The 23,504-nt window shown below is 42.8% G+C and overlaps 1 long non-coding RNA gene across 1 annotated transcript; it reads right to left on the minus strand.

The window, feature by feature from the left end:
- Positions 1 to 277: 277 nt before the first annotated feature.
- Positions 278 to 23,210, minus strand: LOC123391195. Its single transcript, XR_006605859.1, has 4 exons — positions 23,070 to 23,210; positions 16,071 to 16,248; positions 11,809 to 12,015; positions 278 to 5,117 (listed from the first exon to the last, which is right to left on the minus strand). It is a non-coding gene; the product is annotated as an uncharacterized LOC123391195 (long non-coding RNA).
- Positions 23,211 to 23,504: the final 294 nt, after the last annotated feature.

Consider the following 23,504-nt stretch of genomic DNA (forward strand, 5'->3'; position numbering starts at 1 on the left):
GAGAGAGAGGAGGAAGCAGGCTCCCCACTGAGCAGAGAGCCCGATGCAGGGCTCGATCCCAGGACCCTCAGGTCATGACCTGAGCCGAAGGCCGACGCTTTAACCCACTGAGCCACCCAGGTGCCCCGCGAATCATATTCTATTGAAAGGAAGGAAGACTGAGATTCTGAACAAAAATGTTTTATTAGGCAAAAAAAAAAAAAAAATCAAAAAGTATATGTACATATAAATGTAAATATAAATATATATAGAGAGAGACATACACACACACGTGTGTGTGTGTTTGTGTGTGTATGCATATATACTATCCCAGTCCTAAACCCCAGCACCTGGGTTTGTGACCTTATTTGGAAATAGGGTCCCTGGAGATGTAACTAGCGTGGATGAGATCATATTTGAATAGCCTGGGCCCCTAATTCAGGAGGACTTGTGTCCTTCTAAGGGAGACTGTGGATACACAGATATGCACTGAGGGAGAGGGCCATGTGAAGAAGTCCAAAGTCCAAATACATCAAGCTGGGAAAGGGGCCTGGAACAGATCCTCCCATAATACCTTCAAAAGGAGCATGGTCTACGAGCACTGTAGCCTCTAGAACTGTGATACTGTCCACTTCTGTTGTTTCAGCCTCTAGGCTTGTGGTATCTTGTAATAGCAACCATAGAAAACTAATACAATCCTGTTAGAGGAAAAGTAACCAATCAGAAGCCCATGAGGAATTGGAAAAGAGAAAAAAAAATCTATCTCTATATATAGATATGTCTATATCTATATCTACATAAATTACTCTTTAAAACATTGAAAACGAACGGACATTTGAAAACCGTGTGAAAAGGAAAGCAAGCAAGCAAACAAACAAAAACTGAGCCCCAGGATTCATTTGAATTTTCACCTGGAATAGTTCTGGATGGTGCGCATAGGGAGGAGATTCCAAGGAAAAGATGGAAGTCTCCCTGCTGTGAGGAAAGAGAGATTGGGATTCAGGAAGGCTGGAGTGATGAAAAGGCCATGGGTTCAAGAGAAAAATAAGTCAAGTAGAAATCAAACTCTTGGAAAAATACACACTGGTGTCCTCTTCAGTCCTTGCTCCATAGGAAGCAGTGTGTGTCTAAGAAAATACTTCAGGTACTAACAAAGAGTCAAGGCAATGGAACCAGATGGTTGCCAAAACTACTACAAGGCTAGAGGTCATTGGAATAACAACCAGCCAGAGGGAAGAGTTCCTCTGGCTAAGTCAGAATATTCTGTAGAGACCGGGTAAGGAGCCTGAGTTAGTTAGTTGTAAAAAGGGTCAGAATTACCTACTAATCTCTCACTGCCCATGTGACAGCCAATAAAAGAAGGCAGACAGTAGCCTCCAAAGGACTCAGGTTATAAAAAGGAAGGCAGTTCAAAAGGGAAAGGGAAGAAGGAATAGACAGGGGGAAAAAATATGCCTAGCGAGGTAGTAGACTTCAAGTTTAATATTTCAGCAATGACCTTCAGAGTGAATGACTCAAATTCTGTCCACTTTGTTGTTTCAGCCTCTAGGCTTGTGGTATCTTGTAATAGCACCCCTAGAAAACTAATACAAACCTGTGAGAGGAAAAGTAACCAACCAGAAGCCCATGGGGAATTGAAAAGAAAAAAAGTATCTATCTATCTATATAGATATGTCTATATCTATCTATGTATATATCTATATATCTAACTCTTTAAATGAATGCACATTTGTGAACCCTGTGAAAAGAAAAACAAGCAAAAAAATAAAAAAATAAACTGAGCCCCAGGATTCACTCGGCTTTTCACCTGGAGGAATTCTGGATGGTGAAGGTAGGGAGGAGATTCCAAGGAAAAGATGGGAGTCTCCCTGGTGTGAGGAAAGAGAGATTGGAATTCAGGAAGGCTGGAGTGATGAAAAGGCCATGGGTTCCAGAGAGACGGAATTCAAGTAGAAAACAAGCTCTTGAAAATACACACTGGAGTCCTCTTGAGTCCTTGGTCCATAGGAAGCAGTGTGTGTCTTAGAAAATGCTCCAGGTTCTGACAAAGAGTCAAGGCAATGGAACCACATGGTTTCCAAGACTCCTACAAGGCTAGAGGTCATTGGAGTTCCTACCAGCCAGAGGGAAGTGTTCTTCTGGCTAAGTCACAATATTCTGTAGAGACCCGGTAAGGAGCATGAGTTAGGAGCGGGATGAAATGATCCCTCCGAGAAAGCTGACTCTAGAGCTTCCCTAAAGAAGGGGAGAACAATTGTAAAAAGGGTCAGAAATACCTACTAATCTCTGACTGCCTCTGTGACACCAATCAAAGAAGGCAGAGATTAGCCTCCAAAGGACTCAGGTCATCGAAAGGAAGGCAGTTCTAAAGGGAAAGGGAAGAAGGAATAGACAGGAAAAAGAAAATATGCCTAGCGAGGTAGTAGACTTCAAATTCAACATTTCAACAATGACCTTCAGAGTGAACGACTCAAATTCTATTGAAAGAAAAGACATCAATAGGTCAGTGAAAAATAAACTCTACTTAGAAGGATGCAGAGGCTAGTATAGATTTTATGGAAAGAAAAAGGATGAAAAGGACTAGACCTTACCCAAACGAATCCTCAAAGGCTGCTTTTCCTAGGTCTTGAGAAGAGACAATGGAAAGACACCTGATAAATGAACAAAGACATTTCAGAACACAAAAGGACCCTTTTAGAAAGACATGGCAGTTGTCTGCATCTGATGAGAAAACTCATTGAGATCAACCATATTGAAGCCCATAAAACAAGGCTAAAGACATTTTTTGGAAAGCTTTTCTTTCTTTCTTTGTGAGAGAATGAGAGAGAGAGAGCATGAGAGAGGAGAAGGTCAGTGGGAGAAGCCGACTCCCCAAGGAGTTGCGAGCCAGAGGCGGGATGAGATCCTGCCAGTCCGGGGTCATGAACTGAGCCCAAGGCAGTCGCTGAACTAACCGCAGGCGCCCGTCTCCAGAAATTGGTCAACAACAGCTGAGGGGCACCTGGGCGGCACCCTCAGTGAAGTGCCCAACTCTGGGTTCTGGCTCAGGGGGTGATCTCAGGCTCTTGAGATTGAGCCCTGAGGCAAGCTCTGGGCTCAGGGCAGAGTCCACTGGGTCTCTCTTTTGGTCCTGCCCTTCCCCCCTCACACTCAATTGTGCTCTTGCCCTAAAACCAAGTATGAAAACCCTTCACAGAAGGGAACAATGGTTGAGAGGGGGAGGGGTGGGGAGAGAAGTGGCAGGCCCCAGGGCGAGCGGGAGGTGCCCAAGGTGCTGCCCGCCCTCCCAGGGCCGGGCTCCCTCAGCGGATGCCGCCTTCGCCACCCAGCAGAGAGATCCGCTTGGGACTGCTGGAGCTGCTGCAGGGCTTCACGCTGGACTTGGCGAGGCAGCAGCCTGTGCACCCTGCCCTGCATCTGGCTCTTTCCTTAGCAGGGAGCCTGTTTACCCCTCTCTCTCTGCCTGTCTCTCTCCCTCCTTCTCCTCTCTGTCAAAGGAAGAAAGAAAATCTTAAAAAGATAATCAAACCACCCTCCATATTCTTGTTGTTCTTTAGGGCCCCATGCGTCAACATTTGATTTTTACTTCTTGAATGAAAGGAATTGTTTGATTGATTGACGAATTGGACAGAAAGACAGAGACAGTGAGAGAGGAAGCCCAATTTGAGAAGGAGTAGAAGCCATGGAAGTGGGAGAGGGAGAAGCAGGCTTCCTGCTGAGCACAGAGCCCCAGAAAGGTCTGGAGCCCAAGACACTGGCATCAGGACCCCAGCAGAAAGCAGCCACCCAGGTGCCCCACTCCATAATTAAATCCGTTTTTCACGATTCAATCCATTGGATTGAGCAACACTCTTTGGGGTCTGCCTCCTTGGGTTAACACTAACACATTGTGTTTTCCTTTGCTCTTTTGTGATCACTGAGGATTTCAGGAATCTTTTCATGTTTCTTGGCTGATGGTTTTCTCCTTGGGATATTTCTGCTCTAGGATTTTCATTGTTTTGAAGTTACCTATCTATCCTTCTTGATTCCTAGTTCTCCTATTTAGAGTTGTATACAGTTCCTTATCTGGTATCTCCATAGAGCCTTTCATAGTTTTAGTCTTGTCATTTGTTGGGCAAGATTTTTTGTTTGGAACCTTGGAATGAGTAGAGTCCAACTTCCCAACTGCTGCTGCCCCTCGGAACAATTTGTTACTTAAACTGTAACCCCTGGAGGATTTTACTAGTTACCAAGCACATTTACATATGACCTCTAGAAATACATGTACTGGCAACAGGTCTTTGGGGAAAAGGATGATATATGACTGTGAAGCTGGGTAGCTGGGGATGCCCAGCTTGCTCAGGGCGGAATGCAGCCCCCTCACAGAAGCTGCGCTGGCTGGAAGCCCGGCCGGCCCAGGGCGGAATGCCGCCTGCTTCAGGAAAGCGGAGCACCTGGGAACACCAGGTCAGCTCAGGGTGGAATGAAAACCGCCTGCCTCCCTTATCGGCCATCGAGCCTTTCTCTTCCCAGAAGTGCCTGTTGTTAGTTAGAAGAGTTCTTTCAATGTGCTTAACTATAAACTTTATCCTACTTCTTGCTTCTCAGCAAGGTGGGATTAACATTTGACCTTCCTCAATCCTTCTATTGGCTATTGTTTTCTATCCAATAAAAGCGAGACTGTGGAGTTGCTCCTGGCAGCCGTCCTTTTCAACTGTTGTCCCCTGCTCCCAGTCTTTTGCAGCTGACTGGTTCGTGCCTAATTCTTCTCTTGTCGCTGACTGGAAGCGACACCCAATCTTTCTTGGGCTTCCTGTTTTTGGTGTTCTGTTCCACTCATCTCTGCCACCTCCCCCAGTTCCTCAAAATGGTTTTCTATTGTATCTTCCAGAAAACTTCTGATGTCCTCTTTAGTATGAAGGCTACATCAGTAGGGAATAGTGTTAAAACCTCTTCTGTTCCATGTGTATATTCACGTCGTTGAGCACCGCTTGGTCAAAGTCTGCCCTTTTCTGCTGGTCTGTTTTCTCTGGTCATTTCAGGAGTCCTTTTGTAAGAAATCCTATCCCATCAGATGCTCCTCTCACTCTCTTTCTCCCTTACTCTTGCTCTCGCTTCTTTCTTCAGATTTGCCGGGGAATGACAAGTCCTTTTCATTCCTATGAAAATAGAAGAATTGGCTGATCCACGGACACCATTTTTAGTGATATACAAGTGTATATATAATAACTGATATGGAGATGTACATGTGCACCTACATATATATTCTTTAATCAATAAAGTATGGAGGTTGGATTAAGTCTAATGTCTCTCGTACAGCTTGATAACCTGTGACTCTTTGATCAATAACTTCCATTTTCCCACAGGTCAGAGAAATGGGAAAAAATGCACATATGAACATATGTAGCACGTTAAAAAATGATCACAAATTCTGTGACTCCCCATTCCCTTTGATTCACATGGGCTCTGTGACTGTGTTAAACAGTGGAAGAGAGTGGAAGAAACGTGTCAGTTTCAGGCCCAAGTCCAAAAGCAACCCCTCTCTTGGAAAATTTGCTATTGAAGCTCTGAGTGGACAGGAAAGAAGTCCAACAACCTTGTTACAAAGACTGCACGGAAGTGGAGGGCCAGCTGAGCTTCATCTCCCAACTGTACCCATCAAAGTCACAGGCATGTGCCTAAAGTCATCCTGAATCCTCTAGACCAAACAGCCGCCTGCTGAAGGCCACCACCCACTGACCTCAGTTAATGCCGTATTAAGCATAAAAATTGCCCCATGAGATCCTGCCCTAATTTCTGACCCTCAAAACATATGTAATATGACAAAAGGGTTGTTTTAAGCCCCCAAATTTTGAAGTCATTACATAACTAATTGGGTAACATAGCAAATACGTATCCAAAATAATGTAAATCAAGGAATATGTTTAAAGGCACCAAGTTATCTTAAAAACTTCTCTGAACACACAGAAAAACAGAAAGAGACCCATAACTACAGAGAACAAATTGATCGTTTCCAAAGAGGAGGCAGCGGCTGGACAGGCAAAATGCGTGAAATACAGTGGGAGATAACAGGCTTCCAGTTACAAAATTAATAAGTTGCAGGACGAAAGGCACAGCATAGGGAATATGGTTGGTGGTACAGTACGGCGAGCGCAGCATAACATACCGACTTGTCAAATCTTGTGTTTTATATCTGAAACTAATGCAACATTTTGGGTCAGCTATACTTCAATTAAAAAATCAAAGGAAGTTTAAAAAAATTAAAAGTGAGCTCTGTTATCCAAATAGGACATACGAGATGGATTTCCCATCATACCATAAATTGAAAACGACTTCTCTTGATAGAACAATGCTTTCCTTAGTCTTAGTCTCTACACCCTCCACAAAACAAACAAACAAACAAACAAACAAACACTTTCCAAAAACATCTTGGTATTTTGACAATTATAACTGCAGTGAGTGATGAGAGTGAAAGCAAGCTGATAATCCAAGTTTCCTCATTTCTTATTCCTTTTATGAAGATGAACAGTAAAATCATGTGTAAGAATTAACCACAGAGAGAGGTCCCTTTTCCACTCACTATAATCAAGCTGGAATTCTCAACTATTATTTAGTATTAGTTGATTCTGGTGGCAAATGCAAATATGGTTTCACTTCTTGGGCACATGAAGAAGATTTGGTCGGTGAAACAGACATACCAGGTTGGCCCAGGCCTGCACTGCCAGGGTTCAGGAAATTGCAAGATACAACCTGACACTTAAAACTTCCCATCAACAACTACCGCTGCCCCCCCCAACATCTTGTTTCTTCCCACAGACAGCTCATACTGAGACCTGTCCACTGTCAGGGTCAAGCTAAAGGGGGATTCCCACAAACTAGGTGGGAAATGAGAGGATGCAACTGCAGCTCTGTGGGGATGCCTAAGGCCACTGAATGCCCTGTCATGATTCTCCAGCACAGATGGGGGCAGCCTGCACCACGTGGGTAGAGCTCTAGGACACAGAAAGTACTGGAGTGGCAGTCAACAAACAACAAATGTGTTTGTGTAATATATAAACCCCCATAGGGTTGTCAATTTGTGGGATTCACTTTTTCTAACTGTTCACCCCATGACATACAACTTCAGGAAACCCCAGAGCCCATGGATTATTGTTGAAGGGCACATTCGGACTCAATCAAAGTATAACTAAGCGTAATCATACACATAAATACAAATATCATTAAAAAAATCAATACCACCTCAAACTTTCTTTTTCATTCCCAAATGAGCTTTTATGGGTTTTAATATCAATTAATGTGCTTATAGAACTGGTAAAACAGTCACTGATGAAATTTTAAAATTACCACTCTGCTTTCCCTAATTTCTGTTGATGTACTTTTATCTCACACAAAAATGAATTACTAAGGAATAAATCATACTTCACTGAACACGTTTCAGCTGAAATGATACATCCAGATGTACAGCTTTGGTCAGGCTTATGCTGTTGTTGTCAACATAGTATACAGGGTGTAAGAGCTACTGTCTTTTCCTTCTCCCATGAATATTAGTCCTAACAGATTCTTCACGTGGAAAGAAAACTTAGTCTAGAAGATACACTAATTCCTCTCCTCCCTGGTGAAAAATACTGTTAGAGGTATTAGTTTTAGATAGAGAACCAAGTTCACTTTGGAAAAAAGCACACACACACAAAACCCTCAAACATGACCTTTAATACAGTGATAAGGGTGAAAGTGTAAACTTCATTTGGAAACAACACTCAAAATACTGTTTTGAAGGGCCTTTACAACAGCGGTATACTCTTTGAAAATATTTTTCAGATCAACTGATTTAATCATATTTAATTTACCTAGGGACAATTAGATAAAATTAAAAATTCCAAACAAAAACTTTTAGGACACAAATAAAATTATGTGTGCTTTTATTCCCACAACTATCTCCAAAATCTAATATTCAATGGTTTAAATTGCTGCATTTCTCATTTGCAATGCAGATGAAGAGAGGAACACAGCAGACCCATGTGAGATGAGGTGTGAGGCATAAAAGGGAGTACAGGAGGCAACTGATCAGCTGAATAGTGACTGCCCCAAAGATGACCATACCCTGAGCCCAAGAAGCTCTGAGTACTTTACCTTACCTGGCAAATGGGATTTAGCAAGCATGATTAAATTAAGGTGTGAGGGGGGAGAGATTATCCTGGATTACCTCGGTGGTCCCAATGTAATCATGAGGATCCATAAGGAGACAGGAGGATCACAATCAGAAGGCAATGTGAAGCTGGAAACAGAGGGATAAAAGGTGGTGCAATGAAGGGCCACAAGTCAGGGAATGCAGGCAGCCTTAGAAGCAGGACAAGGCAAGAAAGTGGATTCTCCTCTAGAGCCTCCAGAAGGAACACAGGCTGTTAACACCCTGATTTTACCACACTGAGACTGATTTTTGAACTTCTGACCTCCAGAACTGCAAGATAATCAATTTGTGTTGTTTCAAGCCACTGAGAATTTGTCATTTGCTACAGTGGCACTAAAAAACTACTAGAACTCACTGAGACATATTGAGTCTGTACAATGGCAGGGACCATTTCTAGGTAGGACTGTCTTCAGGGTGTGGTAGTACTGGGTCTGGAGAGTTGACTGCCAGCATCCTTCCTCCCTCCCCCTTCCTGAACCCCAGTGCACTGTGTGCCTCCTCCACTGCAGCCCAGGTGACTCACAGGAAGCTGGCCCCATCCACACTACAGGGAAGGGTTCTGTCATGGAAGCCAGTCATGTTCCTCCTGGGCCATTCACACAACCAGCTGCACGACAGTCAGTGCCTTGTTACTGTTCTACGAGAGACAGTAACCTAGGATGTCCCCCACATACAAACGGGAAGGGCTTTACAGAAATATCTGGGTTGTCTCTGAATGTGAACAAGGAAAGCAGTGCCCCCACTGCGGGCAGCCATCACACAGTCAGCAGGGGGTGGAAGACAAACTGGCCAGAGGGAAAGGGCAGAGTAGGGAAAAATGGAGAGAATCATGGAGACTGTGTGAATAAAACACATTCTCTGCAAGCCCTGCCATGAGCTGCTTCTTCATGAGATTGAAGTTTTTTTTTTTTTTGTTTTTTTCACTCTTTAAGACAGTTTGAGTTAGGATGAGACAACCATCCAAACTGATTCAGGACGTCAGACTTTACGGAAACTAAGAAAGCCAGATAATAAAAGTAGATGACTCACATGTGTGAAAAGTTTCCTTTCCAACTAAGGGCGGGGGGAAAACTAGAACCTTGAATTTGTGGTTATTCCGCTATTCTTGCTATTTTTCATCACTCAAATGTATTTTTCAAGAATGAGGAACTTATTCTCAATGAATACAGTGATGGTTCCCTGGAAATTTGTAACCAAGTAGGGAACAGTCAGAGTCTCTAAACAGATTGTTTTGAATTGACTTAACAATCACACAAGATAGACTGTAAAATTTATCAAAGAGTGGGACTGAGTTTCTTATATATGATTTCATGCAAATTTTTGTCTACCTGATGATTTTTTAGTTTTTGTCTACAGGGTGAGTGAGTAAAGGTGTCTCAACATGGTCCAGAACTAATGATGTTCCCTGGCTCACTATGAAATCCAGGGTCATTTCTGTTTCCTTTTCCATGAACTTCTCCTTCCTCTCATTTGGTCTGTTTTTCAATCGGACTGTTTGTCTTCTTCTCAATTTTTAGGCATGTCAGAGACATGAACTCCTTGAACAGCTGATGTTACAGATGCTTTTCACAGCCTGTTGCCCACATGCAGCTTTACTCTTTTTTGATATACAAATCTTTTTCAAATTTTTAAAATAAAGTGGCATGTCATTTCTTCTATGGTCTGTGGGTCTTATCTCTACCTAAGGTAGTCAGTCTACCACTTCCCAAATTTTTACATGCCCCTAGATTGTCTCCAAATTCTTTATCATTTTGTTTGTAGAGTTAGAACTTAAACCAATTTACAAGGTTAATCAATCTGACATCTGCTTACGTATGTGATAGGAAGCAAGAGTTCTAAGAGAGTTCTTTCAGCTCTGAGGGATAGAGCTTAAAGTCAATATTCAATGATACTCTGTCTCATTTTCTAGAAGGAACTGGTGGTTTCTGTTTGGAACTCTGACAATTTTTTCTTAGTCCCTGAAAGTCAAATAGGTTTATGTCTGTTTTGATTTGAGTCTGTTCAGCTAATTCTCCCTGGGACTTGAAGGCTTTATGAACTGAAGGCATGATTGTTTTTCAGCTCAAGTAAATGCTGCATTAGTTCAGTTATAACTTCTGTTATTTTCTCCTTTTGTCCTCAGGGTACTTGCAAGGTAGATTTGGACCTGACCTCAGATCTTACTTATTCGTTTCTCATTTCCATCTCTTTGAAATTTTCCTCAGTGTTCTGGGATATTCCTTCGGAAAATCAATTTTGTGGGGCACCTGGGTGGCTCAGTGGGTTAAGCTCAGGTCATGATCTCAGGGTCCTGGGATTGAGTCCTGCATTGGGCTCACTGCTTGGTGGGGAGCCTGCTTCCTCCTCCTCTCTCTCTCTGCTTGCCTTTCTGCCTACTTGGGATCTCTGTCAAATAAATAAAATCTTTAAAAAAATCAATTTTGTTCTCAGCAGTGATCATTACTGTTTACAGGGTTCCTATTACATGTTACAACTAATGAATTTAAGTTTCAAATCTTTCTTGTATTTTTATGTTTTAAAAGATTTATAAAATTTATTTGACACAGAGAGACAGAGAGAAAGTGAGCACAGACAGGGGGAGTGGCAGAGAGAAAGGGGGAGGGAGAAGCAGACTCCCCACTGAGCAGGGACTCCCCGCCCCCCAACACAGGGTTTGATCTCTGGCAGACATTTAACCAACTGAGCCACCCACACACCCCAAAGCTCCCTTTCAAAATCTTCAGTAAGTATTTTGCTGCTCTTTACTGTAACTGTATCCCCCTCAGACTTCTTGACAATAAGTTTGTCTAGCTCTGTAGTCAGTTCTTAATCAATGAGGACACGTGCTCTGGACCTCAGTTTGGTGCTCCTCCACCAAGATGCTACCTGCCACTCAGGTGTGTGAACTCTTGCAGCTCAGGCCTAGTTACACTTTTGGGAACTCCTGGGCATCAGCGAACCTGCTCTAAGGGGACCATGCTTTGTGCATAAAAGCAGGCCCCTGCCATGAAGCAGCTCCTCTCAAACCTCCCCAAGTTGTCCTTTTCTACACAGCACAAAGTCTCTAAGCAACTCAACCTGCTGGGAAAGCCCATTTCTCTATGACCAAGGACCACAAGGGAGAGAAGGTATACCATGGGCCCCACACAGAAAGAGGTCTTCACTGAAAGCCTTTGAAAGAGAGTCTGCCTTTTCTTCCAGGCATTCCATCATGGCACCTCAAAATCCTGAGATGCTCTTCCACTCCTCCCCCTGAGATGCAAAAAGGCACTTGGCAGTTGAATAGGTCCTTCCCACAGCCCACCTACATGATTCTTGAGGGCCTGCCTGGTGCTGGGGATGGGTGAAGGCAACACAGGCCCCTGGTCTTATGCTCCGATGTCACTGGTTCTTGAGCAAAGAAAAGAAAATGAGAGGGTCCAGGAGACTGCACACAGCACCATGTTCTCAGAACATCTCCCTGGCCTCCAAGATCACCTTGTCATGGCAATGTCAGCAGAGCATGGCAAGTGCTACCTCAGAAGTCCCTCTGACACCTCAGCAACAGAGAGAGAGCCCACCCATAAACATAATCCCTAGAACCAGCATCCTTTAGGAACCAAAACCCCTATGAGTCAATTACTTTGGTATGTATTAGTGTATTTTTACCTATGTAAAATATAAGAAAAAGAGGAATGACATACCTGTATGATTTGGGGCAGTACAGCAATTCGATTTTGAGTGTTTTGGATTATAGCTAGATACTTTTTTTTTCCCAAAAAGAAATTTATAATCCATTTAATAAAAACAATGTGAACTGCCATGTATGGAATTTTTATACTATAAATGTTTTCATTGTCTTGAGTTGTAGTAATGTACATACACTGGCGCTGGTCTCAAATGGGGGATGTCTGGAAGGAAACAGAATACATGATTAGGGGAGTGAGTGTAACCCACCACCCTAAACAGTTCAATTTCTCACAAACATATACCTCAGCTATATATTTGATTGGATGAATATCAACTATAACTTTAAAATTAAAGTACCAGAAATTATTAGGGATGACATTTTTTGGTAGACTTGTTTCTGATTCTGCCTTGTGACCTGACAAAGGTGGGATGGTGGCTCCTGTTACTGCTTGCTTATTGCAGCTATGGCATACAGCGGTGGAAGTACTAAGTACTAAGCCACTAAAAAATTTGAGAAAGGATAAGCAATTCTAATAGTAAGGATATTTTCACATACATTATAACTAATTTAATATTTTAGGACTGAGACAAATGTAAAAGAATGTACAGACATTCTTCATCATTTCAGGTACTTTAACATCCAATACTACCCTAATCAAATCCATGGGACTTTAGTTTTATAGCCTTTTCCTTGTAGATGAATCTGAAGAATAGAATCAGTATAAACTACTTTATGTCTGAAAGAATTCATCTTTGAGTATCAGACTTGGCCAGCTCCACAGAATTAATAACAAGTCCCTTTCTTGGTGCAGCCTCATTGGGAAACAGTGTGGAAATTCCTCAAAAAAATTATAATGGAGCTGCCCTATGACCCTGCAACTGCACTCGGTATATACCAAGAAGATACAGATGTAGTGAAAAGAAGGGCCATCTGTACACCAATGTTCATAGCAGCAATGGCCAAAGTCACTAAAGTGTGGAAAGAACCAAGATGCCCTTCAATGGATGAATGGATAAAGATGTGGTCCATATACAATATGGATTATTATGCCTCCATCAGAAAGAATGAATACCCAACTTTTGTATCAACATGAACTGGACTGGAAGAGATTATGCTGAGTGAAATAAGTCAAGCAGAGTCAATTATTATATGGTTTCTTATTTCTGGAGCATAAGGAATAACACAGAGGACATTGGGAGATGGAGGGGAGAAGTGAGTTGAGGGAAATTGGTGGGGGAGACAAACCATGAGAGACTGTGGACTCTGAGAAGCAAACTGAGGGCTTTAGAAGGGAGGCAGGTAGGGGGTTGGGTGAGCCTGGTGATGGGTATTATGGAGAGCACATATTGCATGAAGCACTGGGTGTGGTGCATAAACAATGAATTCTGGAACACTGAAAAGAAATAGAATAATAAAAAAAAGTCCCTTTCTCCTTCTTTAAATTTCATAATCAATACAAAAAGTTACATGGTATTGGACTTGAGCTACTACTTGCTGTATGTCCAGCTCTCTTACTAACTTTCTTTTTTTTTTTTTTATTTTCAGCATAACAGTATTTATTGTTTTTGTACCACACCCAGTGCTCCATGCAATCCATGCCCTCTATAATACCCACCACCTGGTACCCCGACCTCCCACCTTTTATATACCTGGAGGCACTTGCATGAGGCAGACAAGTTCTCAATAAAGAACTTTAATTTCAATATATTAAAGTATACTATGTTTTCCACAGTGAATATAGACTATTTATCAAGTCAGAAACAAGTTCTGAAAAAAATACCCATATACAGATAGCTAACAAATACACAGCCCAGTACCTCTAAAGGTTAGTACTTCTACATATTTCAAAAGGCATCAAGTTTCTGCTGTTTTCCCCTGATCCGAGCATGCACATTTGTGTGTATGTAAGTAAACACCCAAAGACAACTGAATTAGTAGTTCACATTCACCACATGGATTAATGCCTGTTGTGATCTCTTTCCCTCCCAAATTGTTTCTGATTACTCACTTTAACTAATTTTGCCTGCTTTCCAATAATAGGGAGAAGAAAATTTGCTTCCCCACCCCAGCACTAATCAAAGGGATACTTCTGTCCTGTTAGCCTTCATTTTTCATAGGGGAAAACAAACAAACAAACAAACAAAACCCCCCAAAACCCTGAGCAGTGAAACTAGAAATTCCCTCATGTTTCCTTCCTTTCTGGAGCTTACTGCCCTTAGGTTGCACAGTTGCCCAAATATTGGCCCCTCCATAAGAAGCTGTAAGTAGCACCTAGTGGATGAAAGATCCAGGATATAAGGAAGGGCTACTCTGGGCAGTTGCATGGCCTGGGATGGTCTGACTCACCACTGGGCAAGGTCTGGGGTCTGGGGTCACCATACCTCAACACCGTTAATAGAAGACTTCAACAAGAAGGGATGCCTGGGTGGCTCAGTTGGTTAAGCAGCTGCCTTCGGCTCAGGTCATGATCCCAGCATCCTGGGATCGAGTCCCACATCGGGCTCCTTGCTCAGCAGGGAGCCTGCTTCTCCCTCTGCCTATGCCTGTGTTCGCTCTCTCCCCCCCTCTCTCTGATAAATAAATAAAATCTTTTTAAAAAAAATCCTCAAAGCAGGGGTTTCAGGAAACTTCCAGGTAAGTAAACATATCCAGGTACCAGGAGGGGGATGAAATCCAGCTCCACAGGAATACATTCCTGTGCTTGCGACCCTCCCAGACTGTGCCCTTTGTGTCTCTGCATCTGACTGTTCATCTGTATCCTTTATCATATCTTTCATAAATTGTAAATGAAAACAAATGTTTCCCAGAGTTCTGCGAGCCACTCAGTTGAACCGGAGGAGGAGTTGAAGGAACCTCTGATTTGTAGCCAAGTTGTAGAGAAGTTGTGGGTAACCTGGGCCCCTCCTACTTGTGACTGGCACCTGAATGTGTTGGAACAGTCTCACGGGACTGAGCCCTTAACCTGTGGGATCAGATGCCATATCAAGGCAGACAGTGTCAAAGCTGAGTGAAACTACAGGACACCCAGCTGGTGTTGCAGAGTTGCCTGGTGAGGGAAAAATCCACAGCCTCAGCCACAGTGTTAGAAGTGAAGTGTTCTGTGTGAATATGGTAATATGAAAGCAGATGGGAGAACTGAAATGTTTCCTTGACATACACTCTCACACAAAATATTATGTATGCCAGGTCTTTGCTGATGTGATATAGCACATATTCAAGTTCTAGTGAAATATCATAAAGAGTCAACTCAAAAAACAAACAAACAAACAAACAAGCAAACATATAAAATATGGATGAGCTGGGAGAAAATAAGCAATGTTTCCTCTTTCCTATCAAGAGAAAGACCATTCCTGAATTATCCAAGATTTTGCTTTTACCTGAATAACCATACAATTCAATAGTACTTGAAGGAAAAAGCATGTTTGGTCCTCAGCGATCCTTTCCCCTGATATGGCCGGCAAGAGTGGAGTGATTCTTGTGGATCTATCTTTGCTCCGGAGTGGGGAAAAAAAGGAGTTCTTTCACCAACGTTCAAAGGGTTTTAAAAAAATGGCCTCATTAAAATACATCTGCCCCTCCTTTGGAACCTGCTCACGCTACACTCCAGGCCAGCGAGCATCAAGGGGTTGGAAATACGGTACAAAGTGCCATGAAGCCACCTCTCCCTCTAAACTATTCTTCTCTCTGCCAAATTCTGCTTTGGTCAGCCTAAGGATCAAATACCTGTCTTTGGGCAATAAAGTGATGTGCATTAATCAATCATTGGCCCTAACTGGCAAGTTTCTTAAAAACTCATGGGACACAGATGGTTGCCATGACTTTCCCAGGAAGCAGCTACTGTATTTCCATGAATGCGGCATGAAAATACACAGCTGGGTGAGCAGATGAATGTCCACTTGTGAAACAATCATGCTGAGGACAATAAACAGTAGTTTCGGATGGCAGATTTAAATTTCATTCACAGCCAAGAAAACACTCCAGATACATGATGTGTCTCCACTTCCTGCTGTTTCCAACATCTGAGTCCTCCCTTCCATTCCTGTTTCCACCACTTCAGTAAATGTCTCCCGTCCTCATTGCATATAAAAAAGGCTCTGATTCTTTCTATTCTAATGTCTGTAAGACATTACTGTGAACAAGAGCAGGGGATAATTCCTCCTCCAAACCCATCTACGAAATAAAGGGTTCTATTCAGGATCATGACAAGCTGAGGAATCCCTCAAGAGAACTTCCAGAGTCATTTCAACCTGTAAAGCTGGCTAAAATGTTCCTCACCATCCGCCACACCAGGGCTAGGACTGATGAGTGTCTCCACCATGCAGGTCCCTCTGGATGACATGATCGCTGGGAAACCAGGCACGAGGCAAGCAAAAATCAGCACCTGCTCTTCTGCAAAGTTTGTCTGAAGTGCTTGAAGCCATAGAAGAAACAGATTGACTTCTTCAGATCTTACCTAAAAACAAAATTAAAGGTGACAATATTAAACACATGTTTATGCAGAGATGCACTGCAATGCAGATTCAGTTCTGAGAAAGAAAAACTAGAAGTTAAAGGTACTGTTAAACTCCTGCACCAAGTTCTTAGTGACAAGGAAGCAGACGTGATGCAAGAAGCCCAAGGGTGAAGAGTTGGGGTCTAGAGCCACAGTGCCTGGTTCCAATGCAGGTTCTGCTTTTTGCTTTTTGCTAGCTTAGCTGTGGCCAGTGGAGAACCACCAAACTTCTCCGTTTGCATCAGTCTCTACCTCTGAAAAATAAGGATGATAAGAGAATTTACCACAAAGTGCTGGCACAGGGATAAGTGACTTACAACAGTGCCTGTATCATCAACTGTCATTTAATCACAAAAATAATGCAAAGACAATCGTCCTCCAAATTTACAGTGTGCTTTGAATAGGGTTTTTTCTATAATATGCATATGTATCATGGAAAGTTCTTGAAAAATCTCAGAGCTAAATAAGACCTTAAAGACCTAGCTCAGTTATTTGACCTTGAAGCCCATTCATCAGGCATTTCTACACCAGCCCTCCTTTTTTTTTTTTTTTTTTTTTTTGGCCTGTGCAGATAGCTACCTCGAGGGCTGCCGCCAAATCATCACTTCCACAAAGAACCATTCAGAAATTTCTGGAACTCATATCATTGCTGGACTTCTGGCATGAGTCCATTGTTCCTGGTGGATGCTTCTAGTAGTAGGAAATGGAACATGCTCAATGAGGGCAGGGGGTTGTGTCTGACTTGCCCACTGCCATATCTCCAGCACTTAGAAAGGTGCCTGAAACACATAGCTGGCATCCAGTAAATGTGTGCAATAAATGAGTGAACTAGACAAGAATAGATATGCACTGGTAGACGTGGCCTGTGGGGTACAGCTTCAAAAGCAGGAGAGTATTGAGACTCCTACATGGTAGGTTGCATGGCACTGAGTTAAAGAAAATGGGTCCTACAATCAGACCAAAGGTTAAACCTCGAAAGCTGTGCGATCTTGGACAAGTCACCTACAAGAACAAAGACCCCTGTCTTCTATTGATAACAGCTGGGAAGAGAGAATCCATTTCAGAAGGAAAGGGGACACAGGACGGCTGTGTACGACACTTATATTGTGGTCAAGATGGCAGTGTAAATTCACTTCATGGGGTCCCACACCATCATCCCCCACTACCATTTGAAATACATGGTAATGATAGATGAAATATATATATATATATTTTTTTCAGTGTAACAGTATTCATTGTTTTTGCACCACACCCAGTGCTCCATGCAATCCGTGCCCTCTCTAATACCCACCACCTGGTTCCCCCAACCTCCCACCCCCTATCCCTTCAAAACCCTCAGATTATTTTTCAGAGTCCATAGTCTGTCATGGTTCACCTCCCCTTCCAGTTTCCCTCAACTCCCTTCTCTCCATCTCCCCTTGTCCGCCATGCTATTTGTAATGCTCCACAAATAAGTGAAACCATATGATAATTGACTCTCTCTGCTTGACTTTTTTCACTCAGCATAATCTCTTCCTGGAAGAGATTATATATATATTTTTAAAAGATTTATTTACTTACTTATTTATTTGACAGAGAGAGATCACAAGTAGGCAGAGAGGCAGAGAGAGAGAGAGAGAGAGAGAGAGGAGGAGGAGGAGGAAGAGGGCTCCCTGCTGATGCAGGACTCAATCCCAGGACCCTGAGATCATAACCTGAGCTGAAGAGACAGGCTTAACCCACCCACGTAGCCACCCAGGTGCCCCTAGATTAAACACATATATTTTTTAAAGATTTTATTTATTTATTTGGCAGACAGAGATCACAAATAGGCAGAGAGGCAGGCAGAGAGAGAGGAAGGGAAGCAGGCTCCCTGCTGAGCAGAGAGCCTGATGTGGGGCTCAATCCCAGGACCCTGGGATCATGCCTTCGACCCGAGCCGAAGGCAGAGGCTTTAACCCACTGAGCCACCCAGGCACCCCTAGATTAAATATATTTTTAAGAGAAGAGAAAAGTTAGCAAGTGAACCTCGGTAAAAAACAAAACAAACAAAACCCAAAACTGACAAACATCTCCATGAAGCAGCAACCGCAGAAATTCTCAGTGATGCACAGATGTGTAGCGACAGGAAAAGATGTCTGGAGGCTGACTTCAAGGAGGACAAGTCGCTCCCACTGGAGATAAAGGCAGACAGAAAGGCCTGCTCGCTTGCTGCCTGAAGCCACAACTTCAACTGGGCTGGCGGAATTGATTGCACACCACTTGCTTCACCAGAACACTGTGAGGTTTCCAGTAGCTCATTACATCTAAACACTACTGCCTCCTTTAACAAGGTTTCCCTTCCGGATTGCCCCTGACTTACAGGGATAGGCAGTAGGTGTCCCTACACGTGCTCCTTCCAAATTCTCTCCTCTCTCTGCTTTCTTCTGATCCACTTTTTATTTATGGGCTAGCTTTACAGGATATCCCTTCTGTGATTAAACAGGTCTTAATAATTCTACCTTTTGTAAAGAAAAGCCTCCCCAATTATTTAGATGTTGATAAATATTTACCTCTGAATCTCCATAAATCTTGCTCCACAGGGATCATCACTTTATATGGCACCAACATGTAGAAAAAAAGAATGAAGTTACCCAATTTTCAGAATGAACCATACAAATTACAACCTACCATCTAAAGCCAGAGACAGAAAGAGAACATCTGCATAAACTAAAGTAATGCGGGTTCCTTATTCATTCATATTTATTATGCAAAATGGAAGTTTTAGGAAGATTAGAATAATGCATACTTGTTCTATTATATAGGCAACTAATCCTCTGTAGATGGTAATGTATCCATAACTCCATCTCCAATCTAGAATTTCTGAACACGAGGAGAGGGTATTAAAATCTCCTCTGTGGGAGGTAGAGCATTACAGTGTCTGGCGCTGGCCTTCCTGCTGCAGGATGAGACTTGCAATTAGTGATGGCAAATGGAATTCACAAAACATTTCTGGGCTTTAGAGGACATCAGAAAACTAACAAAGGACTTAGAAAATGGTAGGAAAAAAAGCAGGAAGAGGGAGGTGGCAGAAACAAGTGAGCCCAAACCTGATCTGTAAGCAACAAGCTCAAGAGAAACAAATCAGGGTGCCAGAGAACAAATGCCATTTTCACTGCAGGATCTCTACAGGCCTGTGCCCTCCAGACCCCGTTCCCACCACATGGTAAGTTGGGGGAACTGAACCTGAGATTTCCTTAATAAACCAGGACCCTCAAATGGGACCAAAGTGATCCCAACCAAGAACACTCTCAGCCTCCTGGCAAAGGAAAGACAAACCCTCCAGGAAAAAACAAACAAACAAAAAAAACCACCAAAAAACAGAATTAAAAGAGATTACATCTATGTTCCAATAAATCTGGTCTCAAAATCCCTTCACAGAGCATGCAAGAAATGAGGCCACTGTGAGAGACAGAAGACTGAGGGAAAATGAAGACTTCAGACACTGGAATGATCAGATACAGAATAGAAAATATTACATGTTAATTGTTTAAGAACACAAAAGAGGTTTAAAAATGAAGAAGGATCAAGAGCCTATCAAAAGCAACAGGCCAAGTGTGAACATGGAACTGAAGGAAGTTAAACAGGGACCAAAAATCACTGAGACGTAAAACACAACAGAAAACACACCAGAATGGTGGGGCAGTAGATGAGCCCCGAATGAAGGACTTCACAACACTGCACCAAGAAGTGAAGACATTCCCCAGAATGCAACACAAGGAGGCAGGAGAAGAGGATGAACGCCAGCTTGAGAGACACGAACAACAGACGGGAGGTTTAAATAAGAATCCTGGGAAGTACAGCAGAAGGACAGAGTCAACATTTCAGAAGAAAACAGCTGAGGATATTACAGAAATGATAAATCCAGAAATACAGGAAATGCACAGATACCAAGCAAGATGAGAAATCTTCAATTAAACATTTTGTGGTAAAGCTATAGAACACCAAAAACTAAGAAAAGGTTTTAAGGAAAGCCAGAGAGAAAAGGCATTTAAAGGAATGAACAGGGTGGAAACAGGGTTTAAAGCTGCTACAGTGGTAAGGTGATGCTAGTAAAATGGTACCTGTAAAGGGTGACAGGAGTATTTTTACTGCCACTACTGCTAATACTGTGTCTAATGCACATAACAAATGAAGACTGCGAAGGTTAAGCTGGAGCAGAAAAAAATTAAACGAATTATGACCCTCAAAAGAAGGATCATTTTGGGGCGCCTGGGTGGCTCAGTGGGTTAAGCCTCTGCCCTCAGCTCAGGTCATGATCCCAGGGTCCTGGGATTGAGCCCCGCATCGGGCTTTCTGCTCTGCAGGGAGCCTGCTTCCTCCTCTCTCTGCCTGCCTCTCTGCCTACTTGTGATCTCTGTCTGTCAAATAAATAAATAAAATCTTTAAAAAAAAAAAAAGAAGGATCATGCCAATGAATTTCACAACTCTGGTGATCACTTTAAAAGCATCTCCTCTTTTGATCATAGCATTTGTATCATGTCCAGGATGAGATATTACAGCACACATGATAGAATATTTTAAAACAATAGTCCATTTTGCTCAAACTCCATGTTGAAAGCAAACGACTCTGTCAAACACTTTGAAGAAGGTAAAAGTAGTGGAACCATGTTTTGTCAAGAAAGCCCAGGGAGAAAAGCAGGTAGTAAAACCAAGTAGCAGTACGGAGGAAGGGCAGCCTCAGGAAGAAAATGAACACCGTTTTCTTCTGCTTTGTTCTCTTTTTTGTTTTCTTGTTGTTGGTATCTTTTTTTTTTTTTTTTTTGGTCTTTCCCAGAAATCACTTCATATATATACATTTATCTGTTCAACTTCAGTGAAAGTTGGGAGGAAAAGGTGCCAGAACTTTTGAATGGTTGTCTTCAGCTGAGTGCTTATTTTCTTCCTTCAGTTTCTCTGGGGTTTCCCACTATTCTTCAATAAACATGTGTTGCTTTCTGGCAGGGTAAAGCCAAATGCATTTTTAAAAGAAGTAATGGCAGGTCATCCGTCCATCCAGATCAGGAGAGAGCCCATACCAGGGAAGGCAGAGAGGGTAGTAGACTCCCCTCTGTGAGTTCCTGCCCTCTTGGTCTTTCCTCAGCCCTTGCTCTCTGCTCTGTCTCTCCAGTCACACCCCAAACCCAGAGCAACAAAAGGACTGTTCAAAACTTAAACCCTGTGAGAAGGGCCACGCAGAGGCAAGGAGAGCCCTGTAAGACTCTGAGCCATGTGGTCTGTATCTGAGACTGCACATCTCCTTGAGCCACGTTCCCCTCCATGCCTAATGTTGGCCTCGCGTTCTACAGAAGCAGTCAGGGCATCCATACACTCCTCTCTGTGTGCTTTTCTGTATACCTGATCCCATCTCAACCCACAACACCCAGCACCATGCACCATCTGTCATCTCCCTTCAGTCAACCTGCAAATAGGTAAACACAGCCTGTAAAACCCACCCTTGTCCAAGCTATGTCTGGAGTTATGATCGTCTGTGTCTTTACCATTAAACTTTCTAAAAGGCTATTCTTGTGTGTGACCTCCATGGTCTCACGCCCCATCACTCTATCTCTCTGTCTGGCTTAGGACTCCACGACTCACCTCCCATTTTCTTTCAGTACTCAGTGACAACCTCCTCGATCTACCCCCACCCCCTAATCAAGCTGCTTTGCAACTTTTCACATCATCGAACATTGCTGACATTTCATTCCTTGAAATCTCTCTTCTCTAGACATCTGGGCAAAAATGCCTTCCTGGCATCAAAGCCACGTCCCTCCCCTTCCATCCACTACTCCTTTATTCTTCCCCTTTATCTGCCCAAGAAAAGAAGGAATTACCCTAAATCCTTAACTGTCACTCTCTCTACAAGGAATATATCCCTTGGCAACAGCATGATTGCATCTCTCTTCCCCCAAGCACCCATCCCTACATTTTGACTGTCCAACCAGAACCTACACCTGCGGGTCCCACAGACACCTCAACTCAGATTGCCTAAAGCTGCACTCCTCCTCTTACCTCCTGGACCCGGCTCCCTTCCTGAGTTGCCACGACTGTTGTGGCAGTTGACACATCAGACTCAACATTCTGAAAGCACAGAGGCACCCCTAAGCCTACTGCAGCATTTTTTTTTTCCAAGCCAAGGTATGGAAGCAGCCCAAGTGTCCGGCAACAGAAGACGAAGTGGTACATACACACAATGGTATATTACTCAGCCATCAAAAAGGATGAGATCCTGATATTTACAACAGTATGGATGTACCTAGAGGGTATTGTGCTAAGCAAAATAAGTCAGACAGAGAAAAACAAATACTGTATCTCCAGGGATGAATCCTTGAAAAATGCCCTACATATTCAAGTTTTAATGCAGGACCAGAAGCAACAGTTTTTGTATGTATCACCACGATATAAAATAAAATCTTTAAAAAAAAAGGGAAATAATAGGACAACAGCAATTAGGGTAAAAAGACTTAACAATTGTCTTGCTCATCATCACCAGCACCACACCAGTTACACGTCTGACCCCCAGGCCAGCATAACAGGTGTGAGGACAGGTCCAGGCAGAGAAAGTGTTACGTGTCACATTTTTTGAAAAATGATAAACAGAAGGGATGCCTGGGTGACTAGGCTGGTTGAGTGGCCAACTCTTGATCTCAGCTCGGGTCTTGATCTCACAGTGGTGAGTTTGAGTTCCACACTGGGCTCTGCACTGGGTGTGGAGCCTGCTTTAAACTAAACTAAACTAAACTAAAATAACACCTCTGTCAAAAGTACGTGAATTCACAACTTACATGTAAGTCAAGTTCTACTTGTTCTAAGACAGCGTGAAAACCAAGATGTTGTTATCAAGACAGGAAGCAAGATAAATTGTGTATTCCATGTGCCGTGAGATGACTCCAACTGCATCCAAGTCAGCCATGGCCCTCCACACATCTGCAAGAGAGGGTATATTATCCCCATCAGCACAGAGGAAACCAAGGCTCAGAGAGGTTAAAAAAAAAAAAAAGAGTCCAAGATCATAGCATCATTTAGCAGCATAGCCAGAATGTATAGGAATTACCTTAAAATAGGCCACACTAGAATACCTATGGTGTGGAATGAAAACCAGGTAGAACTTGCTGCCTCAGAAAGGAGTAATCAATAAAGGAAAAATAAAGAGGCGCCTAGGTGGCTCACGTCGGTTAAGCATTCTGCATTGGGCTCCAGGTCATAATCCTGGGATCTTG

Source organism: Mustela putorius, unplaced genomic scaffold, assembly GCF_011764305.1.
Source record: "Mustela putorius furo isolate JIRA1106 unplaced genomic scaffold, ASM1176430v1.1 tig00000196_pilon_pilon_pilon, whole genome shotgun sequence".
Taxonomy (NCBI): domain Eukaryota; kingdom Metazoa; phylum Chordata; class Mammalia; order Carnivora; family Mustelidae; genus Mustela; species Mustela putorius.